The 25,413-nt window shown below is 37.7% G+C and overlaps 1 long non-coding RNA gene across 1 annotated transcript in view; it reads left to right on the top strand.

Annotated features, from left to right (window-relative positions):
* The window catches only part of LOC112586248, a 74,981-nt gene extending 52,182 nt beyond the window's left edge, over positions 1 to 22,799 (top strand). Inside the window, exons 3-4 of the long non-coding RNA XR_006552479.2 lie at positions 21,996 to 22,126; positions 22,437 to 22,799. This is a non-coding gene — a long non-coding RNA (uncharacterized LOC112586248). The remainder of the gene's footprint in view (positions 1 to 21,995; positions 22,127 to 22,436) is intronic.
* Positions 22,800 to 25,413: the final 2,614 nt, after the last annotated feature.

Here is a 25,413-nt window from a genome sequence, read left to right as displayed (position 1 = left end):
GCTAGGTGGAGAGAGGATAAGAGATAGACTAGTTAGCTAGAAAGATAGATAGATAGGTGAAATACTTTCTCAATGGAGAATATTTCTTTACTGATTAAAATTTCTTTCCCATCTAGATTAGGTCTGATAGTGTTAGAAAAACAATAAACAAGAAAGCTTGGTAAACATATAGCACATTAGGAGAGAAGTCGGGGAAATGAAACTGATGATGCAGAGGGCAGGTGGAGTGGTAGACATGTTATAATTTAAACAGAATGACCAAAGATATCAATGAAATAACATTTGAGTGATGTCCTCAAAAAGGTGCATGTGGTGCATTTTGCCATGCAGTAGCATTTTAATTTTTATGCAGTCAAAATTATCAATCCAGTTTCATTTCATCTTTAAAAAGGTCTTCTCTACTCTGAAATTTTTTTTTAAAGTCTTCCATAACATTTTCTAAGAATTTGATGACATTTTCTATCCCAGTCTTTGAATGTGTAAACATTTAACTTCTCTGAAATTAATATTGAAGAAAGTTATGGAGACACAGATGCAACAGTTTTATTTCCCCAAATATTCAATTAGTTTATTCAGCACCAAAATTTCATGTATGAAACAACCCTAATTTCCTGATTGGGAAGTTATCTTTTTCATAAAATCCATAATGACTTAGATCTACTTCTGGTTTTCCTTTAATAGCTCATTTATTTGCCCATGATATGAGTGTGCGTGTTTAGGCATCTCCTCAGCTTACTACTTTAATCACTTAACATTTTTCCACAGATATCTTGCTGATTTTTCCAAATATAACACAATAAATGGCATATAAATACCAAAAAAAAAAAAAGTGTTAACTGATACTTCTAGATGACACTCTAGATCCAAAGGTATAAAACTAGTTAGCTTTATCAGATTACTAAAATAAAATTTAGTATTGACACATATACAATCAAACACGTTGTATTTAAGGTCTATTTCAATCATCTTTGATTGTTCTGGCTTTGTAAATTTCCATCACCTATAATTTTATGGTTGCTGCAGCTAAGTCGCTTCAGTCATGGCCAACTCTGTGCGACCCCAGAGACGGAAGCCCACTGGGCTCCCCCATCCCTGGGATTCTCCAGGCAAGAACACTGGAGTGGGTTGCCATTTCCTTCTCCAATGAATGAAAGTGAAAAGTGAAAGGGAAGTCTCTCAGTTATGTCCGACTCTTAGCGACCTCATGGACTACAGCCTACCAGGCTCCTCCATCCATGGGATTTTCCAGGCAAGAGTAATGGAGTGGGGTGCCATTGCCTTCTCCGAATTTTATGGTATATCATGATAATTCATAACACAAAGGGTCCCAAAGTTGGTAGTAATTGGTTTGCCACTAATGAAGATTGAATGTATTTACTTGGTTTTCTCCAGACTGATAATAAAAAGTAGAATAATAACTACTGTGAATAAAGTCCTAATAAATAAGAGACTTGGCAACTTTCTGTGCAAGTAGTTGAATTTTAAAATTATTTTTTTGCAGTGCTCAGCAAATAATTAGATTTTATTAGATCCATCAAAATCTTGATTGCCAAGAAGGATTATTGGACAAACTTGCATATTATTAACTTTGTAAAGAATATTTTATCTGTTTTCTGATTAGAAAAAGTAATAATTTCAACAAAATTTTCAGTTCAGAGGTAATGAAATAACTCATTTTAAAAATCCTTTAATTTAAAAAAATGCTATGTATCTTCCATAAAAATTACTTTTCCCTTAACTTTCATTGTTTCTAATTATGCTGAAAATGAAATTTTCCACTTCTCCTGCCTTCATTTGCTTGTTCAATCGCTCTGTTGTGTCCAGCTCTTTGAGGGCCCATGAACTGTAGCCTGCCAGGCTCCTCTGTCCATGGAATTTTCCAGCAAGGATACTGGAGCTGGTTGCCATTTCCTCCACCAGGGGATCTTCCCAACCCAGAGATTGCACCTGCATCTCTTGTGCCTCTTGCATTAGCAGGCAGATTCTTTACCACTCTGCCACCTGGAAAGCTTCACACCTTCACTAAGAGTCATCTTTTATGTTCAGTCAGGATAACACCTTCCGGTAGCTTAGATATCAAATAATATGCATGAAATACTGATATAATCAAGGTGTCAGAAAACCTAAGCAAATGTAACCTGTATAATTTTAAGTATTTGGAAACTGTTATATTTCTGGATTCTTAAGAGCCCTGGCCTTAACTTCCTCTCCTTTATTTGCTGCCCTCTGTCCAGGAGCAGATATATGAGGTGAAACCCAAATCCATCCATTTTTTTCAGGATTCTCTTTTTCTTACCAGTTCATTGTTTTTTCCAGCCATGTTACCTGCTTTTATCTGTAAACCCTGGGTAGTTAATTTCTGAAAGAAAGTACATTATCTTCACTGAGTTTTTATCACCATGGATTTTTTGTCTGCCCTAATTTCATGCCTTCATTCTGATATCTGGTGGCCTCAGCCTGGATTTACTCTTCTTTTTGACTCCTACATCCTGTACTTCTGTCTACAGCTTGACTTTCCCCCTTCTTCCCCTCTTCTGTTGGATGCTCATAGTAATTGACTACATGCTTATGACTTTTTCTGTTCCTCTGCACATAGTATCTGTGTTTGCCCAAATTCTGAACCTTTGCTTCTGTTTCAACCACTGAGCTTCTGACTCTTTCTTGCTGGTTTCCTTTCTTGGATGCTCCCTTTGCCATTACTTGCTGTCTCTTTACTCTTAGAAATTACATTTTTTGAGAGATCCTAGCAAAATATTTAATGGGATAAAAGGAAGGTTGAAAGTAAGAATTATCACAAAGAAAAGAACTGTCTGATTTTGAAAAGTGAAACTTTGTGACTTTGGAAGACAATGATGCCAGTTGAAATTATACTCATTTTCACCTCACCTGGAAGCCCCAGACTCCTGATCATGTCCCATGGTAGCAAAACACACAGCTGGGAAATACAAGAACTTATGAGGAAAATCAACAGTAAGGGATCAGACATCATACATGAAAACTTTCAGAATATTAAAATATTTATATTCATTAAAAGATAACTTGCTAAACTAATGTTGGCGACATTTTATGCATATAAGATGACAAAAACTTTCCACTCATCTTCTCTTACCTTCTAGAAAATCCAAGGATTTATTCTCCTGAAGTCTACATAGGCTCTTCATAAAATTCTATTTTTATGTTGTTTTCATCTTACGTTGAAAGATTCTATTATTTTTTCCTATATCTTTTATCTAGATATTCAGTGCTTGTGCCAGCCCTGATCATCATAAATTGCCATTATCAATAGTCCAATGATTCAGTCTTTAAGCCAGTTTTACTGTTTCTTATTATGAATTTATCTTCCAATTCAACAGTATAATCCTACCTTCATTTTGTGATCATACCCTCAAATAAAATTCTCAGTAGATGGATTAACTTCCTACCTTATTACCCTTCTGCATGATTCTGGACTGTAATAACCTACTTGTAGACTGTTTTTTCAAAATGTGGTTTATCTTGCTTTCTCTAGACTCTTCCTGGGGCTTCTCTCTGCTGTCACATGTCCTGTTTCCCAACTGCCTCCATGACGGCTGAGCCATTCACACGTCTTCGCTACCAAGACTCCATGACCTTCCTTCCTCATTGTTATCTCTTACCCTGATGCAAGTCTTTTCCCAGCGAATGCTTAAGCACCGCCCAGTGTCTTCAGGTCACCCTAGATATAGCCTGTGGCCGTGAAGGAACACAGGCTCCACCCAGAGGGAAGACAGGATGAAAAATGAGTCACCCTCTCAGATTTCCAACATGTGCTGGATCCTCAGATAGGAGCTGAGGCTGGCTTTCATCATATTTCAGTGATGTGGTAATGGCAATGAGAGAAGAGGACAAATTCAACTTTTATTTAAGAGGGTCATCTGACAGAACTTAGTGACAGTTTCAGTGGGGCAGAGGGAGAAGTTGAGGATGACTCGGGTTTCTGGTTTGGGGAAGTGGGTAGCTCACCGTTTTTCATATGGACTGTTGCAATGACTTCCTAATTAGTTTTGGCCTCTTGTAGCTTTCTATTATCTTCCTGTATTGTTACTTCTCCTCTCTGGTTTGAACCTTTCCATGACCTCATATTAACTGCAGGATAAGGTCTATCAATTTTGCAGTGTCTGAGTTTCCCCACAGTCCTATCCTCAACTCAATGTCCTATCACACATGCAGTATCATGCTCTGACCAGCCCTGTGCTAGCTATACGCTCACATCTCTTCTGTCTTTGAAGGTGACATTCTGTCTGGAATGTCCTTACCACTATCACTGCCTAGAAAAGTCCTGATCATCTTTCAAGGTCTAGCTGATGTACCACCTTTCATATACAAGTGGAGTCTTCACTGTGCTCTAAAATCACTATGTGTAAGCAATATTTATTTCCACCATTAAGAGGCAATGTAATTCATGCAATAAATTTCCAATCTTATTCTACAAAGGAAATTGTGGACAATTTTTAGGTCTGCTAGTGAGGTGCCATCTTTTACTAATGATTTCAAATATATACTTTTATGACTGGTCCAAAATCCTCAAAAATTAAGCGATGTATAATTTAATGTATGAATAAAATTTAGAGACTTATTTATTGTCCTAAAATAATTGTGTTTAGGATGTTTTCTAAAGAGCACAGGAATAGAGACACTGATGTGGGGGAGGGGATATTCTCTGGATATTTTAAAGAGAAGCCTCCAGAGGAGACTGGTAGAACACTGACTTTGTTTTGTGTGGCTGGCTTGAGAAGTAATTGGATTAATTTACACTTGCACGAGGTGAAGTAAAGCAAAAAATTCATGTCCAAGAAAGACATGAAGCAAAAATTTATGTCTAAGAAAAACAAGCAAAGAATTAAGAAGAACAATGAAGGGCAGAGTTTGCAACTGAGCTGAAAATTGGAGCAAGTGGCTTTAAAAGTGAAAGTGAAAGTCGCTCAGTAGCCCCTGACTCTTTGCGACTTCCAGGCCAGAATACTGGAGTGGGTAGCCTTTCCCTTCTCCAGGGGATCTTCCCAATCCAGGGATGGAACCCAGGTCTCCTGCATTGCAGGAGGATTCTTAACCAGCTGAGCAACAAGGGAAGCCCAAGAATACTGGAGTGGCTAGCCTATTCCTTCTCCAGCGGATCTTCCCAACCCAGAAAGCAAACCAGGGGTCTCCTGCATTGTATGTGGCTTCTTTACCAACTGAGCTATCAGGGAAGCCCTATAAAAATATAAAAACCTGAGTTTGTGCTATGAGAGACTCCCTGGAACTTTTGGCAAAGGAGACAGACCCATTTATGGCCAGTCTGTGGCCCTGTTCATGGGTGCAACCGATTAGGCTATTATGTGACCCTGTAGTTAGTATCAGGTCAAGGTGACACTTCTCTGGATCTTGTCGCAGGTAGTAGGCTTCATTTCTAATGACAAAGTGTGCTCTGACCACTATGATTTTCAGTCAGTTTCACATATGTGTACATATAAGTACAGAGGGAGCGAGAGAGACAGACACAGGGAGAGATTGACTGATTGAAAGGAATCAGCTCACGCAGTTAACAAAAGCTGGCAAGTCTGGAATCTGTAGGGCAGGCCCACAAGGTAGAAGCTCTCCAGCTTCAGTTCTGCTAGAGTCTTGAGACAGAATTTCTTCTTCTCTGGGAAACCTGTGTTTGCCTGTAAAGTTAGCCAACTAATTGGGTGAGATCCACCCACATCGTTGAGGATAATTTCCTTTTCTTAAACTCAGTTAATGTAGATGTCAACAGCATATATGGAATACCTTCACCAGCACCTATATGAGTGTTCAATTAGATAATTGGTAGCCTACCTAAGTGAACACATTAAACCATCACAGTTCACCCTTCATCAAATTTGCACCCATACACATATCCTTAAACCAATACAATCTCCAATTAGTGTAACACAGTCATATGCCTGCCTAACATGAGAAAGTTCAGTTCAGTCGCTCAGTTGTGTCCAACACAATCTCCAATTAGCGTAACACAGTCATATGCCTGCCTAACATGAAAAAGTTCAGTTCAGTCGCTCAGTTGTGTCCAACTATTTGTGATGGACTGCAGGACGCCAAACCTCCCTGTCCATCACCAACTCCTGGAGTTTACTCAAACTCATGCCCATTGAGTTGGTGATGCCATTCAACCATCTCATCCTCTGTTGTCCCCTTCTCTTCCCGCCTTCAATCTTTCCCAGCATCAGGGTCTTTTCAAATGAGTCAGCTCTTCACATCAGGTGGCAAACATGAAAAAACTATCCTAAATATAGCCCCTAAACAAACACTTTTTCTCTACAAAATGATATAAAGTCCTTGGGTGGGGTTTCTTCTTCTCAGTATCTTGTAACTTAATGCTATGATTAATACATCTTGCATTATATGATAAGGGACAAGAGAAGAAAGAAAACAGCCTAATATATATGTATCAATACTGGGTAAGATCTCAGATTTATTGTCTGATTTAGCAATCCAATGCTTTGTGTGAGCTCAAATATTAATCTTAATCTGTGGTCAGACATGGTATTTCTTTTCCTCATTAGTTAGGTAAGTAAATGGAGAAGGCAATGGCACCCCACTCCAGTGTTCTTGCCTGGAGAATCCCAGGGACGGGGGAGCCTGGTGGGCTGCCATCTATGGGATCACACAGAGTCGGATACAACTGAAGTGACTTAGCAGTAGGTAAGTAAATAAGACATAAGACTCTATTGTCAGGTTTCTTTCAAGAATAGTTTGCATATTACATATCAAACAGGAAACTGCAGTCAATTAAAATGTGTAGCAGTAAATAGTAAGTCTGTTTCCAGAAATTAAACAACTCAGCCTCATGAGATGTGAAAAAGAAACAGACAATAACAAGCAAGGATACAACAGTGGGCAAGACAGATTTGGTCTTGTGAAGTTCTGCCAATAGGATGGGAGTAGAGGGCTTTTTGGAGCGCATACAGATAAAGAAAAGGCTTGTGAGTCTTGGAGGCAAATTAAATTTTGTTAGTATCACCACCATTGTTTGTAAGTCTGACTCTTACTGACTGTATTTTCCCTTTGGTAATCCCTTGGAGTTTATAGAGCTACTCAGAATACTCCAGAATTTTTCAGAGGTGAGGAATATAAGAGTTTATTCACACTTAGACTGGAGATGTTTAGAGAACATCACTTACCTTGAGACTCAGGGTGACAGGGGGCAGTCACTGTCACTGTAAGAAACTACCCATGTTCAGAAATAGAATTAAATTAGGTTATGGTCTTAGCATGCAGTGGACACATTCGAGTGAGACTTACTGGAGGAATGTTACCTGAAAGAGTGAATTCTGAGGCCAGTTTTTAAAGAGGTATATGTATTCCTGAAAGGAAGGGAATATTCAAAGGCCCAAAGCCATCATGAATGTGATAAAAGGTCACTTCATTGCCTATAAAATGTAATCCCCACTGTTAAGACACATTATAGCCTAGATACCATGATGTATTTTTCAGTGTAGATCTGATCTTTATTTTTTAATTAATAATACATGGTAGCAATGCTGGAGAGCTGATCTATTATTTATGTGTCTCTTTCAAAAAGTGATTCATACATTATATATTCAGACAGAAAATTCCTTTTATTTTATCTGAAGTTAGTTTTCAATAGAAAATATACTAAGATGTTATTGTATAACCTGCAATGGAAAATAGGTATGCTAAAATTCGCAACTCTCCCAGATATATGCATGCTCTGCATACTAATTTTTTAACCATGCATACTGATAGTTAATGGCAGTTAAGTGGCCTAGATTGAGTTTTTCTTAGTGTTAAAGATTTTATTTAAAGATACGAGGCTGTTTCATGTGTTAATTTAGAGCTAGAAACAAAAATTAAGGAAGAAATAAAGACAGGTTTTTCAAAAAGCTTATTTCCATAAGTTACTTGTGTACTTTTTCAGCCAAAGCTAATATGATTACCCAAACACTGTGCTCTTGTAAAAAATGTTGTAACAAGATATTCTATAAAAGTTCAATTCAAATTATGTTTTCTAGCACTTAAAATGTGAACTACTTCACCCAATTTTGTCAATACACAAAGAAAGCATCTGCCAGGCTCTTCAATAACTTATAACCTTCTTTTAAACAATCATGTAGCATTATTATTAACCTCTCTTCTTATCAAGTCTCCTCAGTAACAATAGAAATTAAATTAAATTGGGAACGAACATAAAACTGAAAACTGGAGTAAAACAGGGGGGAAAGTATGCTGAGAGAGGGAGAGGAACTTAGCAAGTACCAATCTTCATGCTCCTGAAACTACATCATTCAGTCAACACTTATGTAGCCCTGCTGCTGCTGCTGCTGCTAAGTCGCTTCAGTTGTGTCCGACTCTGTGCGACCCCATAGACGGCAGCCCACCAGGCTCCCCCGTCCCTGGGATTCTCCAGGCAAGAACACTGGAGTGGGGTGCCATTTCCTTCTCCAATGCACGAAAGTGAAAAGTGAAAGTGAAGTCGCTCAGTCGTGTCCAACTCCTCGAGACCCCATGGACTGCAGCCTACCAGGCTCCTCTGTCCATGGGATTTTCCAGGCAAGAATACTGGAGTGGGGTGCCATCGCCTTCTCCTATGTAGCCCTAACCATGGGCAAATTATTATTCTAGGCACTCAGGATACATCCTTGAACAAAACAACATCTACCTGTCTCAGAGCTTTCATTCTATTTCCATATAACTGAAACTTTTAATAGCAATAAAAACCAAAAGAAAATCGGGAAATCTTTAGTTCTAATATAAGTAGTAGGACAATGTTGAGTGTCTTTTGTATTAATTATAATCACTTTTCAAAAGGTTATTGAATGGAGGCTTTTCAGAAAGTACTATATATTAAATATCTTGAATTTCCCCTACAAAATGAGGAAGGCTTATTTTGGTTGACATTTCCAGTAAGTAAGCTCTTCTTTTAACACTGTGTCTACAATACCAAATATCAAATCGAAAACTGAAGTATTCAATCAGTTGAGACATTTCTTAGACTCAAACTAGATACAAGAGAAATAGTTTCCTTCATTATTTTAAGCTAGAATGGAGCGGTTGGGCAATTACTATTTGGGTTGTTGAAGAAGCCCTGCTGCTGCTGCTGCTGCTGCTGCTAAGTCACTTCAGTCGTGTCCGACTCTGTGCGACCCCATAGACAGCAGCCCACCAGGCTCCCCGGTCCCTGGGATTCTCCAGGCAAGAACAATGGAGTAGGTTGCCATTTCCTTCTCCAATGCATGAAAGTGAAAAGTGAAAGTGAAGTTGCTCAGTCGTGTCCAACTCTAGCGACCCCATGGACTGCAGCCTACCCGGCTCCTCCATCCATGGGATTTTTTAGGCAAAAGTACTGGAGTGGGGTGCCATTGCCTTCTCTGTGAAGAAGCCCTATATGACATTAAAAAAAATTAAGATTTTTTTCACAAATATATTTCTGCTTTCATTTATTTATTTTTCCATATGATCAGAGAGTGAGTCAGCCTTCTGATGTTTCATAGGGAAAAAAATGTCTCTTTAAAAAAAATCTTTATATTGAAGATTTGTGCCATTTCATTCTTTGAGCAGGTCTTAATCTGTATCTAAATTATTCAATCAAAATAACATTTACCCTTAATTACTGAAGTAATATATGCTCAAATCAGAAAATTTAGAAAATGCTGAAAAGCAGAAAAGATAAAACTCTGAATGCTCAGAGTTTTGGTGTTTCTTTCCTATCATTTTTTGTCATATAACATATATAATTCCATATTATATCATATAGCACATATAGTTTCAAACTCTAATTTACTTTCTTCCTTTTTCCTTAGCAATAACAAATCTTCCTATGTCAATAAATATTCATCTGTTTGTGGCATTTAGATTTTTCCAGAAGTATAAAAATGCATTGAAATGTGCAAAAATGTTGTAGCTACTTCTGTTTATTTTCTAAGGGTAAATGGCTAAAATTGAGAGATTGCAGATGAGCGGTTTGCTCAGTGGTAAAGGTTTCGTGTGCGTGTGTGTGTCCGTGTGTATGTTCCCATTTTATTCTCCAGAAAATCATCCGTTGCTTCACCCGCCTCTTCATCCCCCCAGGACTATGACTCTCCAATGTCTTTCTATACCTTCAAAACTTAGGTCAAGTTTTTTTCTACTCACTTCATTTAACATTATCATGCTTTCCCTCTCTCAGAGGAAAAAGAAGCCATTAGGAAAACTCCCTCAACGTCACTTCCTCAACTGCAAAGTTATTTATTTATTTGCCTATCAATTTTCCTGCTTGCTGAGAGTTTTCACTATGAGTGATTTTTCCATATGTTCTAAACCCCATCACCATGGTATCATATCTGAGTCCACATGTCAGCATTTATCAAGGAATTTGTTTCTTTATCTACCTGGTTGCATTTCTTGGCAAAATGTTTTTCTCATAATATTTTTACTGTTATTAAATATTGATTCAATTTCTACTGATTTTCCATTTAAATTTCTGAAATTAGTAATTTATGTTCTCTAATTTTTTTATCACTTATGCTAATTATTTATCAGATAGATAAGTAATCTATTATACTAGTTTTTTTGAGTAAACTAATTTTGGTTTGGAAAGCTTTCCTTTCATAATTTTGTATTTTGCTTTGATTGATTTCTGTTCTTATCATTGTTATTTTCTGTTTTAAATATTCTTTGAATTTAATTTACTGTTTTTTTTCTTGAAATAGATGTTTGAATTACTAAATTTCAGTTTTTGTTTATTTCCAGTATTTAGAAATTAAAGTTTTAACTGCATCCTATAAGTTTTGATATATCATATTATCATTTTCTTTCCATTTAAAATATTTTCTAATTACTTTTGTGGTTCTTTGCTGACCTATGTGTTACTTACATGTGTGTCACTAAATTTCTCCCAAATTTGGGGAGTTTACTCTACTTACTGTCTCTCATTCATTTTATAGCTCAACTCCACTGTTGTCAGAGAAAAGCCTCTGAATTATGTAAATCCATTGATAATTTTTAAAAATTGTTTTATGGCCAGCACATGCTCCATTTTGGAAAATAATCATGTGGGTTTGAAAATGCAGTGTGTTCTGCAGCTCCTTGGTTTATATTGGATTTATGTAAATTAGGTCAAAATTGTGTTTCTGTTAATTGCATTTTTCAAAAATTTTATATTCTTAGTAATTTTTGATTTGCTTGTGCCATCAGTAACAAGAGATTGTGCTCAAATTTCTTGTGTTTGTGGATTTGACAATGTCTCCTGCCTATTTTGCTTTATATTTTTTTCTCTGAAGCTAGAAAACTCCACACAAGCAAATTAAAGATTGTTATATCTTCCTGCTCAACTGATCCTATTATCATTATGAAATATCTTTCTTGATCTTGTATAGTGCTTCTTCCTTTAAAGGCAACTTTGCTAGATAGTGCATCCAGGCTCAGTCACTCAGTCATGTCCAACGCTTTGTGACCCCATGATGATAGCCTGCCAGGCTCCCCTCTCTATGGGATTCTCTAGGCAAGAATACTGGACTGGGTTGCCATGCCCTCCTCCAGGGAATCTACCCAACCCAGAGATCGAACCAGTGTCTCCTGCATCTCCTTCATTACAGGAGGATTATTTACCAGTGAGCCACCAGGGAAGCCTGGTAGAAATTAGTACCATAGATTAAATACTTTCCTTTTGTTAGTGCTTGCATGGTATTTATATTTCCATCTTTTTATTGTCAATCTGCCTGTGTCCTCAAACATAAGGTTAATTCATTGTAATTAGCAAAATGTTGTTATTTTGAGATCCTTCTGTGTTAGTCATTCAGTCGTGTCCAACTCTTTGCCACCCCATGGCTGTAGCCGGCCAGGCTCCTCTCTCCATGGGATTTCCCAGGCAAGAATACTGGAATGGGTCGTCAGTCCCTTCTCCAGGGGATCTTGACAACCCAGGGATCAAACCAGGTCTTCCGCAATGCAGGCAGATTCTTTACCATCTGAGCCACCCAGGAAGCAGTCTAACAGTTCATTTATTTTATTGGGCTATTATACAATTTACATTTAGCTACAATTTAAAGCACATTCATTTGTGTTTAAATCTAAATTTTTGTTTCTTACTTTTTGCATCTGTTTTTAAAATTAATTAAAAAAATATTCTATTTCATCCCCTTATTTGGTTTACAGCTAAGTATGCTACACAGTTTTTGCTATTTTATTAGTGCAATCTGCGGTAATCAAACTATGGCACATGGCTGAAGTCTATGTGAAGTCCATATTCATCATCATTTCAGTTCAGTTCAGTCGCTCAGTCGCGTCCGACTCTTTGTGACCCCATGAATCTCAGCACGCCAGGCCTCCCTGTCCATCACCAACTCCCGGAGTTCACTCAGACTCACGTCCCACGAGTCAGTGATGCCATCCAGCCATCTCATCCTCTGTCATCCCCTTCTCCTCCTGCCCCCAGTCCCTCCCATCATCAGAGTCTTTTCCAATGAGTCAACTCTTCGCATGAGGTGGCCAAAGCACTGGAGTTTCAGCTTTTGCATCATTCCTTCCCAAGAACACCCAGGGCTGATCTCCTTCAGAATGGACTGGTTGGATCTCCTTGCAGTCCAAGGGACTCTCAAGAGTCTTCTCCAACACCACAGTTCAAAAACATCGATTCTTCGGCGCTCAGCTTTCTTTATAATCCAACTCTCACATCCATACATGACCACTGGAAAAACCATAGCCTTGACTAGATGGACCTTTGTTGGCAAAGTAATGTCTCTGCTTTTCAATATGCTATCTAAGTTGGTCATAACTTTCCTTCCAAGGAGTAAGTGTCTTTTAATTTCATAGCTGCAGTCACCATCTGCAGTGATTTTGGAGCCCAAAAAAAGAAAGTCTGGCACTGTTTCCACTGTTTCCCCATCTATTTGCCATGAAGTGATGGGACCGGATACCATGATCTTCGTTTTCTGAATGTTGAGCTTTAAGCCAACTTTTTTACTCTTCACTTTCACTTTCATCAAGAGGCTTTTTAGCTGCTCTTCACTTTCTGCCATAAGGGTGGTGTCATCTGCATATCTGAGGTTATTGATATTTCTCCTGGCAATCTTGATTCCAGTTGTGTTTCTTCCAGTCCAGTGTTTCTCATGATGTACTCTGCATATAGTCCATCGTAAATTGGTATTATCACTCCATGGACAAGGCAAGGTTATCAGAACATTTTAATCCTACTTATCTTCTCTTGTTTCTTGTATTTATATGTTTTTTTCCATACATATTTGAAACTTCAAAAGATATTACAATTGCTATTTTACATATTCATTTATATTTACATAAATTATTATACTCTCTGATCATCTTTATTTACCTTCTTTCATTGCTGTAATTTTATCTAGGATAATTATATTTCTCCCTAAAGAACTCTCTTTGTACATATATTTATTGTGGATCTACTGGTGAGAAAACTAGGGTTTTTTTTTTTTCTTTTTTACCTGAAAATATATTTATTTGCCTTTATTTTGAATGATATTTTTGTTGATTATATTGTTCTGGACTGACAAAAATGTTCTATTAACATTTAAAAAATAATACTTCATTATCATGAAGCTTCCATATTTTCTGTTATATAATCAGCTGTTGAAATACAGTTGTTGTTTTGAAAGTGTTGTGTCTTTTTTCCCCCTCAGGTGCTTTTGTATTTTGTTTCAAGCAGTTTTTCCCATGATGTGGCTCTGAGTAATTTTTTTTGTTTGTTTTTCATGATTGATTTATAGAAGTTCTTGAATTTGTGGTTTGATATTTTTCATTTGTTTTCGGAAATTCTCAACCATCATTATCTCCTCAAATATTGTTTCTTCTTTCCTCTCTTTTGTCATTTCCTGGGACTCCAATGACTTTTAGGAAGTATTATTGTCTCTATGTCACTTCTGTTCCTTTATTTTGCTTATATTTCAATTTCCTAATAACCTTTCTTCTTCCTTTTTGCTGAAACCTTAATCTTAATAGTTAAATCTATTTATTTATTTTAGATAATTTTGAATTTTATGATTTAATATTTTTCAGCTTTAACATTTTTTTAACATTTTTAGAGATTTATTTTATAGACATTTGGCTATTCTGAGGAAAAATTTTATTTATTAATTTTTAAAACATATTAATTACAGGTATTTAAGATCCAACTCTATAATTCAAAAATGAGATTAATCATGCATGCATGCATGCAATCATATTGCCTCATGTGTATTGTCTATATATGTTTTCTCTTGGTTTTGGACATTCATTCCTATTTCTTGATGAGATTGTCAAACTTTATTAAATACATGGCATTGTTTATGAAAAATTGTAGAAATTCTGCTTGACACTATCTTCCAATGGATGGAATTTAGTATTTTTTTTAATGGTCAAACTGAGTAAAATCAGCTTACCTTGAGATTCTTTTCTTCTTCAGAGCCTGAACTCTAATTTTTGACTCCTCAGCACTTGGAGACCACAAGAACTACTGCTTAAAGTTTTGCCACTTAGTAGCCAAACCGCCACATTCAGAAAACTAAGATCATGGCATCCAGTCCCATCACTTCATGGCAAATAGATGGGGAAACAGTGGAAACAGTGGCTGACTTTATTTTTGGGGGGCTCCAAAATCACTTCACATGGTGACTGCAGCCATGAAATCAAAAGACACTCCCTGGAAGGAGAGTTATGACCAACCTAGACAGCATATTAAAAAACAGAGACATTACTTTGTCAACAAAGGTCAAGGCTATGGTTTTCCAGTAGTCATGTATGGATGTGAGAGTTGGACTATACAGAGAGTTGAGTGCCAAAGAATTGATGCTTTTGAACTGTGGTGTTGGAGAAGACTCTTGAGAGTCCCTTGGACTGCACGGAGATCCAACCAGCCCATCCGAAAGATCAGTCCTGGGTGTTCATTGGAAGGACTGATGTTGAAGCTGAAACTCCAATACTTTGGCCACCTGATGTGAAGCACTGACTCATTTGCAAAGACCCTGATACTGGGAAAGATTGAAGGCAGGAGGAGAAGGGGACGACAGAGGATAAGATAGTTGGATGGCATCACCAACTCAATGGACATGAGTTTGGGTAGGCTCCAGGAGTTGGCGATGGACAGGGAGGCCTAGCATGCTCCGGTCCATGGGGTCGCAAAGAGTCAGACACGACTGAGTAACTGAACTGAGCTGAACTGAGCCACTTTCTGCTTGATTTCCAAACATAAAGTTCTGTGAATTCACAGTTTAGGAATTTGCAAATGTATCTAGGAAAAATTGTGATCTGTCCGTTGGATTTGTTTTTCTGTGACTTGATTTTTCTGAAATTTTAGCCAGCAATCTTAGTGACCTTGATAACCTTGAATTTTGATTCTCTTTCCCCAAGCCCAGTGAGACTCAGCTGCCAGCCCTAACCTACTTCCTGCTGTTCTCCACCTGTAGTGTAGGGTGAAAATAAGCCACTCCCCAAGAGAGCGTGCATCTTGGCACCTAATTTAGAGCTTATTGCTCTCATGCTTTTCCATTCTCCTAAGGATTTGGCTTCCCCTGTCCATATAGTGTTATTCTTTGATGTCTTGAGGAAGGGTAAAAGAAAGAAAAAAAAAAACCTCAGCTTTTAAAATACTTAATTAAATTTGCAGTTGTAATTAGTCAGGAGTGGGGTTAGTTTTATTTAGGTACTGTGACATGGCCAGAGGTGGTATTCCTATTTCAATAACTTTTACTTTAAAACTTCATCACTTCTGCTTTTTGGAGGTCCGTTATCTTGCTCTTTTTCTTACTCATTACCTTGAAAGTTCTCTTCATCCATTTGCATTCTTTCTTGTATATTTTTCAAGGCTGTGCATTTCTTCTGAGCTTCACTTTAGCTATATTCCACGGGTTGTGGTTTCCAGTTTGTATCACCCACTTCTACCTGCCCATAAACCACCTCCCTGAGTGTTTTGGAATTTCCCTTTAGGTTTCTTATTTAAAGTAAGATTTTGTAAGAAAAGTTGTATTGTTTCAAAATTTCTAGATGCTAGAGAATTTTTATTTCTGGCTTTGTTAGTAATTTTCAATCCCAGGTAATAAATATATTATTTACATTTTGGAATTTGTTGAGGTTCTTTTTTAGCCTAAGATATGAATTTTAATGAATTTTTTCATGACACTTGAAAAGAAAGTGCATTCTGTTTTCAGATTATTCTTCCCCACCTCCTGGCCCATCTCTCTGTCTCTCTTTATTTCTCTGTCTGTCTCATTGACTGGTTTCTGGCCTGAGTTCAACACTGTTATGATCCTTAGTTTCATTTTGTTTGTCCTTGTACTTTGCCCAATATTTTATTTTTAATCTTTCCAAATCAGATTTTTTTCATTGCATCTCATAAGTAGCTCACAATTTTGTTTTTCATTGTATTATTTTACTTTAAATAAGTTAGGCCACTTACTATCATTGATATTTTAGAGAAATTTGAGTTTAATGTGGCATATTATTTTATGCTATGCCTTCTGCTTATATAACTTTGTTTTTTAAAACTCTTTCACTCTGCACTGATTTGCATTGTTTCTTCTTACAAGGACTTTTTATTTTATCTATAAGTTTATATATTACTAATATACACTACATATTTAGACTGCATTACTGCTGTATTATTAACAATGATAACATTTCCATGTCCTTTCTTGATTCTCTCACAATCTAACAAATTGGATTTACTATATTATTTTTGGTTTTATCTGCCTTTGTGCTACATATTTATGTTTTTAAAATCAACAGTAAATGATAGTATTGACTTCCAGGTACTATAAATTAGGATATAGTTTCATGTACATACATGCTAAGAACAAACACGTTACTCCTTGCCTCTGGACATTTTCTGATTTCTTGGCAACCTCTGGCTGCCAGAAGTGAGTGCTTTTATTTTGAAAAATATTTGTTTATTGCATTTATATTCAAAGACAGTTTTTCTGTGTATAGCATTCTTGGGTCAAAATTAAATATATAACACCTTTGTATTCTTGTGTTTAATATTGCTGAGGAAAATGTAAAGGCAGCCTAATATTTCCACCTCTCCTTTTACATGTATTAAACTTTAAAGGAGTACTTCTATCTTTGAAGTTTAGAAACTTTATTGCAATGTATCTAATAGTTTTTTAAATTGAAGTATAGTTGATTTACAGTGTTGTATACATTTCTACTGTACAGCAAAATTATTCTGTTTTATATATATATATAAGGCAATGGCACCCCACTCCAGTACTCTTGCCTGGAAAATCCCATGGATGGAGGAGCCTGGTAGGCTGCAGTCCATGGGGTCGCTAAGAGTCGGACACGACTGAACGACTTCACTTTCACTTTTCACTTTCATGCATTGGAGGAGGAAATGGCAACCCACTCCACTGTTCTTGCCTGGAGAATCCCAGGGACGGCAGGGCCTGGTGGGCTGCTGTCTATGGGGTCGCACAGAGTTGAACACAACTGAAGCGACTTAGCAGCAGCAGCAGCATATACACATTATTTTTATACTTTTCCATCATGGTTTATCATAGGATACTAAATATAGTTATCTGTGCTATACAGTGGACCCTGGTGTTTATCCATCCCATATATAATAGCTTAGCCTCCCACTTCATCCCTCCTCCAACACTCCTCCCCCCGCTTGGCAACCACAAATCTGTTCTCTATGTCTGTGAGTCTGTTTCTGTTCTGTAGATAGGTTCATTTGTGTCATATTTTAGATTCCACATATAAGTGATATCATATGATATTTGTCCTTCTCTTTCTGACTTACTTCACACGCTATGATGATAAACAAATGGGATGTAATGAAACTTACAAGCTTTTGCACAGCAAAAGAAATCACAAAAAAAGAGAAAAGACAGCCTGCAGAATGGGAGAAAATATTTGCAAATGATGTGACCAACAAGGGCATAATTTACAAAATATGTGAATGGCTCATGCAACTTAACAACAAAACAAACAACCCAACTGAAAACTGGGCAGAAGAAATAGACATTTCTCCAAAGAAGAAATGTAAATGACCAACAGGGACATAAAAAGATGCTTAACATCACTAATTAGTAGAGAAATGCAAATCAAAGCTATAATGAAATATCATCTCATACCAGTCAGAAAGGCTACCATTAAGAAGTTACAAACAATAAATGCCAGAGAGGGTGTGGAGAAAAGGGAACCCTCCTACACTGTTGATGGGGATGTAAATTGGTACAACCACAATGGAAACCAGCATGGAGGTTCCTTAAGAAACTAAAAGTAGAGCTACCATATGATCCAGGAGTCCTATTCCTAGGCACATATATGGAGAAAAAACATGAAAAGGATACATGTACCCCAGTGCATGTATGTGTGTTGTTCATTGCAACATGATTCACATTCACTAATGTGAATCATGTTGCAACAATATTCACATAGCAACATGATTCACATTCACTATTCATATATACCACATTTTCTTTAGCCATTCATCTGTTGATGGACATTTAGGTTGTTTCCATGTCTTGCTTCTGTGTGTGTGTGTGTGTGTGTGTGTGTGTGTGTGTGTGTGATGGAATATAACTTAACCATTAAATTAACAAATTAATGCCAGTTATAGCAACATGGATGAATACAACTACAATATATCTAGTTTTAATTATTCTTACATATGGTATGCCATTTCAACATTAGCTTCAATACTTCTTTGATATCAGAAATTTTTCTTCAGTGAAATCTATTTCTTTGTTTATTTGGAACTTTGGAACTCTGAATATTTTTCTTCTGGCTTTCCTAGCTAAATATTTCCTTCTGTATTTTAACCTTTCATTTCCATTCTTTTCAGCTTCTTTTTTACTTATTTCTATTCTCTGTGTACCTTACATATATTCAGCAGTTTTAATTTTTATAGTGCTTCTAATTTTACTTTTATTTCAATTATGATTTAGTTTTTTCCTTTTACTTCTTTCCTTAGCTTTGATAATCTATGTTTTATTTTTTACTTGTTTGTTAGTATCTTTTCTGAGGTCTTGCGTCCATATTTTATATTCCTAATTAATAAGAGAATCACTACATTGAGATTCTGGAATAGGAATTCCAAGATATTTTGTTTCAATTTTCATTGTTTATTGGCAATATTTTTCTGATGCGTTTTCATTATCTGTCTTGTTTTCTGCTCCTTTCCTCCTGTTTTGCTAATTATTTTTGTATGTATGCATCCTTATATGAGGTGATTTTTCTCATTCATATATCTGAGGAATTTCACCTGGGAAAGGACCTGAGGTTGATGCAGGTTAATGGTTACTTTACATAAGATATAAAAGTAATCTTTATTTCTCCCAATCCAATACATAGGAGATATTTTGGCAGAACTTTTTATAGTACAAAAGTCCTATCTGCTCCTTCTTCTATTTACCATGTGCACAAACTGTTCCTTCTCAATGGGACTTTCTAGCTAATTCTCTGTTTGACCTTATGTTCTCTGCTTTTCAAATATATGACATATTCATGTCAGGGAAATTTTTGTTGCCAAATTTTGCTTCTATGTCCTACAGTTGCAAACAAGAGTAGTCTGCATTCAGTGTACTCTTTTTACCTTAAAAATAATATCTTATGGTTTTCTGGCAACCAACTGCAGTAAATACCTAATTTCTACCTTTTTCTTCATAGCTTATTTGTGGTTTTGGATTTTACTGACACTTAATTTATTTAAAACTGGGCTTTGCCTGTTTCTTACTTTCCTTGATGCATTGGTTTTTATGTAATTGGAGAAGGGGAAATTTAACTTTTCATCATCAATTTCAAATTGGATGGCTGAGCTGCATTTCAATCTTTGATATTAAGAACATAAAGGAAGTATAGAAAACTCCTATTTCAAGCAGAAGGTGAAATTCAGGCTACAGTAATATGACTCCGAAGGCAATACCAAACCTATTATAAACAGTGAAATAAAAACCCATCCCATATCTCTTAATTGTCAGTCTAATGCCATTTAAGCTGCACAAACTATTCCATTTCAAAACTTCTAGTGAAACGTATCTCAAAGCAAGTAACTTTTTAGCAAGTTAGGAAAATATTTGCAAAAATTGGAACTCTGGATGAATTTTCTCAGTAAGCAAGAGACAACTTTCTTCTAACATTTCCACTAGAATAGGAAAAAAAAAATATTTTGATGTAGGTCCGAATTAAATATTAAGGTAGTTTTAGGGATTAATGGTGTGATGATGTAAGTTTTGTAGATGATGGTGGAGTTATATTACTATTGAAGGCTGTGGTGGTCAGTGCACCAAGAATGCCTGATTCTGTACTGCCTGTGCTCTCATTCTTTTTCAGGAGTTATGTGAGGAAAGCAAAATCAAGGGCACTTAATTATTTTCTGACACTTAGCTTGATACACACATAGATTTATTCTGGACTTGTGGGCTACTGTGTGCTTTGAAATAAAACCTCATTTTTGTTTCTAAACCCAAATTTTAATTCATTATTTCATCAGTCTACATTTGCGCTACATGCAGTTCTGTACACGGGTTAGAGAGTGACTGGAAAAAAAAAAAAAGACAAAGTCTCAGCCTTCATAGTGCTAATACTTTGATACGGGAGATAGACAATAATCATATTTATAGGTAAATAGATTGAGAGCCAGATAACTGATTTTTGCCATGAAAGATGAAGTGCTGAGTGAATGTGGCTTCTTCATGTCCCTTCTGTTACTTAGTTCTTGTTTAGTTGCTAAGTCCTTTCTGACTCTTTTGTGACCCCATGGACTGTAGCCTGCCAGCTTCTCTGTCCACAGGATTTTCCAAGCAAGAATACTGGAGTGGGTTGCCATTTCCTTCTCCAGGGGATCTTCCCGACCCAGGGATCGAACCCATGTCTCCTGAGTTGGCAGGTGGATTCTTCACCACTAAGCCACCAGGGAAGCCTCATGTTACTTAGAGCTATGCCCATGTTTGAAGAACTCTAGGGGTTTAAAGGAATAGGTCTAAGGATTATAGAACTGCAGGCTCACCTGTATACCATTGCAGGTTGGAAGTAGCTGGTATTTTACACTTACATGTCTACCTTATTAGCATAACATGAACTTCATCTTGTCCCATGGCTATATAATTTAAATTTTATTTCATAATGTATTTCTGTGCCATCAGATCTGATTAAGCTACCAGTTCAATTAGACTTCCATGAAGTACCACAGAGAGTGACAGGGGTGGGAACAACAGTATTATAGAAAAAAAGAACCTTCTGTAGTGACATTTGAGTTGAAATGTAATTGATGAGAAAATGAAGGCTTGCAAAGACTTCAGTGTAGAGTGTGGGAATAACAGGCTTGACATGTTTGAGGCATAGAAAGGAGGATAGTATGCTGAAAGATTAAATTTTGGTGACGGGCAGGAATCAAATCATAGAGACCCTGAAGGCCTGGAAGGACTAGGGATTTTACTCTCACTGTTATAGGATGCAATTGGTGGGTTTTTGTTTGCTTGTTTAGTAAAAGAGTAACAGGTTGGTTTATGTTTAGCTGCTGCATCGAGGATTAACTGTAAAGGACAGGATGGAAGCAGGAAGCTCAGTTACGAGCCTTTTGTAGTAATCCAGGCTGGTCTTCATGGGATAGCAGTGGATATGGAGCAGTGCAGATACAAACTGGATATTCACCAGTTTCAAAATATCTGAAAACATAGAGGAAGCATTCAATTATTTTTATTATACATTTTTCAGGTTAGTGGTTGTATTTATGACTTTAAAGTAAGTTTTTCACCTGAAAATTTCTCTAGAGGCTGAAGGAAATGGTTCTCCGATGAGGGAAATTTGGCTCTGGCTTGAACTCTTCCACAAGCCCCCACCCTTAGCTCCTGCTGCAGGTGGTCCACCCATACCCTTTTATTCTGGGGTCTACTGTTTCATGGGAATCTCTCCTGAGAATGATTGGAAAGATGGTTCAGTGTTACTCAGATTCATGTTGACTACCCAACTTCTGCGAAATTTTAGATATGCTTGTATGAAAAACAGTGTTCAGGAGGCTTCCTTGCTGCCCCTACTCCACTCTGTAATTCTGATCCCTTTTTTTCTCTACTTCACAGCTGAGCGGTATGCATCGCTCTGTAGGTTGAATTGTTGTTGTTCAGTCGCTCAGTCGTGTCCAACTCTGAGATCCATGGACTGCAGCCTGCCAGAATTCCGTCCTTCACTATCTCCCGGAGTAGGTGGGATGGTGAGTCAAACTTCAGAGATGAGATAGACATTTACTTTGACCTACTAAAGGGTGAAAAGAATCAGGGTTTTCACTTAATTTCTGGTGGGAGATGCAGCCCATGGGAAAAAGTAAGGGGAGGAGACGCAGCGATGTTCCCTCTCAGCTCTCTTTTACTGACTGACGTGATAGTGAGGTGGTAGTGAGGATCGCTTTTGGGTGTGAGGCTAGTTCCTTGCCCAAGCACACCTTAAAAAGCTGAAAAGGGCTTCTTTCTCAGTGTGCACTCATTAATTCAACAAATATTTACTGAGTATCTACTTTATTTCAGGTACTACAGCAGGCGCTAAAGTCAGAGAAATGAAAAGACGACCAGAGTCAACTGCCCTCAGTGTCTTAAAACATCAACTGCTTTATAGTATAAACCTTAATGTCTTATCATATTTCTACCTGAAATCAGATGTTTTAACTTTTTAATGATTGTATACGCTTATGTGGGTTAATTGGAATATGAAAATGAATTATTTCTTGTTCAGTGATTCCATTTTCTAGTTATCTATAATCATATTTACCCTATTTATTCAGCTTAACTTCTCCTCTTTTATCCTGTTTCTTTGGCCAGTACAAACTTTATCATCTTTTGAATGGAATTTTAACTCAGAACATCGAATAAATGATGACTGTGATCTTCTTATACACGGAAACTTTCTCATTTTCTAGGTCAGTCTCCTGGAAACCTATGCCATATTTTAGATTAGACTGTGAATTAAGTACCAGGCTTAAATGACTCCACTTTGTCAATAACCAGTTATGTTGTTTTTTTGTGCCTGCACTATGTGAAGATCTTTCTGAAGGTGTTTGATTTATTTATTACTATATAAACAAACCTACCCAGATCTTAGTGTCTTAAAATTTATTTCTCACTATTCTGCAATCTGAGCTGGACTTTGGTGGGTGGTTCTTCTGTTCCAAGAGGTGACTGCTCTTGCTTGACTATCCAGAATGATTTCTTTACTCATGTGTCTCACATCCACTGTGATGGATGGAATAATGAGGGATTGGCTGGATATTTCTCTTTATCCACATGTTCTGTCAATCAGGGTAGTTGGATCTCCTTAAGTAATAGTTCTGAGTTCCAAGGGAGAGCATTACAATACAAACCCCAATGCCCAATGAGCAAGTCCCTATTATGTCTTTGTTTGTATTTTGCTTGTCAGTGTTCCACTGGTCAAGGATAGTCAAGTGGTCTGTCTCTGAGTCATTGTGGAAAGGAACTAGGTGAACACATGTGTACCAAGCTGGCTGGTGCATTAGTGGGTCATAATGATATAATAGCTGTGGGCTTCTCTGGGGCTCAGTCAGTAAAGAATCTGCCTGCAATGCAGGAGACCCAGGTTTGATCCCTGGGTCAGAAAGATCCCTTGGAGAAGGAAATGGCAACCCACTCCAGTATTCTTGCCTGGGAAATCCCATGGACAGAGGAGCCTGGCAGGCTACAGTCCATGGGGTTGCAAGAGTCAGACATGACTTAGCGACTAAACCACCAGTATAACAGCTACCACACGTTTCTCTCTGGCCTCTGATGATTCATTTCACCTAACATCAAAAATATATTCAGCCCTTTCTAAGAATCACAATGTCATTCTATTATAACCTCAGACATAGGCTTGAAACTTAGGCTTAATATTCATCATTTCTTCATCTAAACTGAGTCCAAGTGTGGCTGAGGCCCCTGGTGTGAAATTCCTCAGGTGCAACTTTTTAAGCAACTTGTCTTTTTTTTAAATTTATTTTTTAATTAGAAGAAAATTGCTTTACAATGTTGTGTTGGTTTCTGCCATACAACAGTGCAAATCAGCCATACTGAATACAGAATAGAATAAACTAAAAATTAAGTTATCTGCTCCTTCTACCCATCCCCAACTCCAACCCCAACATACAATGATGAGATAGGAGCAGGATAATTTAAATTAATAAATCTCTTCAAGAGCGGTGGTGGTATGTGTATAACATAGTAGTCACTGCTGCTGCTGCTGCTAAGTCGCTTCAGTCATGTCCGACTCTGTGCGACCCCAGAGACGGCAGGCCACCAGGCTCCCCCGTCCCTGGGATTCTCCAGGCAAGAACACTGGAGTGGGTTGCCATTTCCTTCTCCAATGCATGAAAGTGAAAAGTGAAAGTGAAGTCGCTCAGTCGTGCCCGACTCAGCGACCCCATGGACTGCAGCCTACCAGGCTCCTCCATCCATGGGATTTTCCAGGCAAGAGTACTGGAGTGGGGTGCCATTGCCTTCTCCAGTAGTAGTCACTGCTTCATAGCAATTCTGGAACCCACCTGGGTAAATATTTTCTGTTCCCTCTCCTCTGAGATTGGTATCTCAGACAGTAAAAAATTCACCTGCAATGTAGGATAAGCAAGTTTGATCCCTTGGTTAGGAGAATCCCCTGGAAAAAGAAATGCTACCCACTCCAGTTCTCTTGCCTGGCGAATTCCATGACAGAGGAGCCTGGTGGGTTGCAGTCCATGGGGTTACAGAGTCAGACACAACTGAGCAACTAACAGAACACATTTCTTTCATATCCAAGAAACAAATACCAAGCTTCTAATGAAAACATGTAATGTTTAAATCAGTGTGTCAAGACTCTTGAGAGTCCCTTGGACTGCAAAGGGATCAAACCAGTCAATCCTAAAAGAAATCAGTCCTTAATATTCTTTGGAAGGACTGAGGCTGAAGCTGAAGCTCTAATACTTTGGCCACTTGATGCAAAGAACTGACCCATTAGAAAAGACCCCGATGCTGGGAAAGATTGAAGGCAAGAGTAGAAGGGGATGACAGAGGATGAGATGATTGGATGGCATCACTGACTCCATGGACATGAATCTGAGTAAGCTCCAGGAGTTGGTGATGGACAGGGAAGCCTGGTGTGCTGCAGTCCATAGGCTTGCAAAGAGTTGGACAAGACTGAGCAACTGAACTGAGTGGAATCATTAAGTGGGCTTCCCTGAGACTCAGACAGTAAAGAATCTGCCCAAAATGCAGGAGACCTGTGTTCAATCCTTGGGTTGGGAAGATCCCCTGGAGGAGGGCATGGTAACCCACTCCTGTGTTCTTTACTGGAGAATTCCCATGGACAAAAGAGCCTGGTGGACTACAGTCCATGGGGTCAAAAAGTGTCAGATACGACTGAACGACTAAGCACAGCCCAGGAGAATCATTACCATGAAAACTTGATATGATGCTGCAGGGTTCTTCCTTCTGGGGATCTCTTTCATTCAGTGGGTTTCAAATGTATGAAATGGCTCAAGCC

This window comes from Bubalus bubalis, chromosome 7 (genome assembly GCF_019923935.1).
Source record: "Bubalus bubalis isolate 160015118507 breed Murrah chromosome 7, NDDB_SH_1, whole genome shotgun sequence".
Taxonomy (NCBI): Eukaryota; Metazoa; Chordata; class Mammalia; order Artiodactyla; family Bovidae; genus Bubalus; species Bubalus bubalis.
The sequence above is the reverse complement of the archived record's forward strand: the minus strand, read 5'-3'. Positions and strand labels throughout refer to the sequence as shown.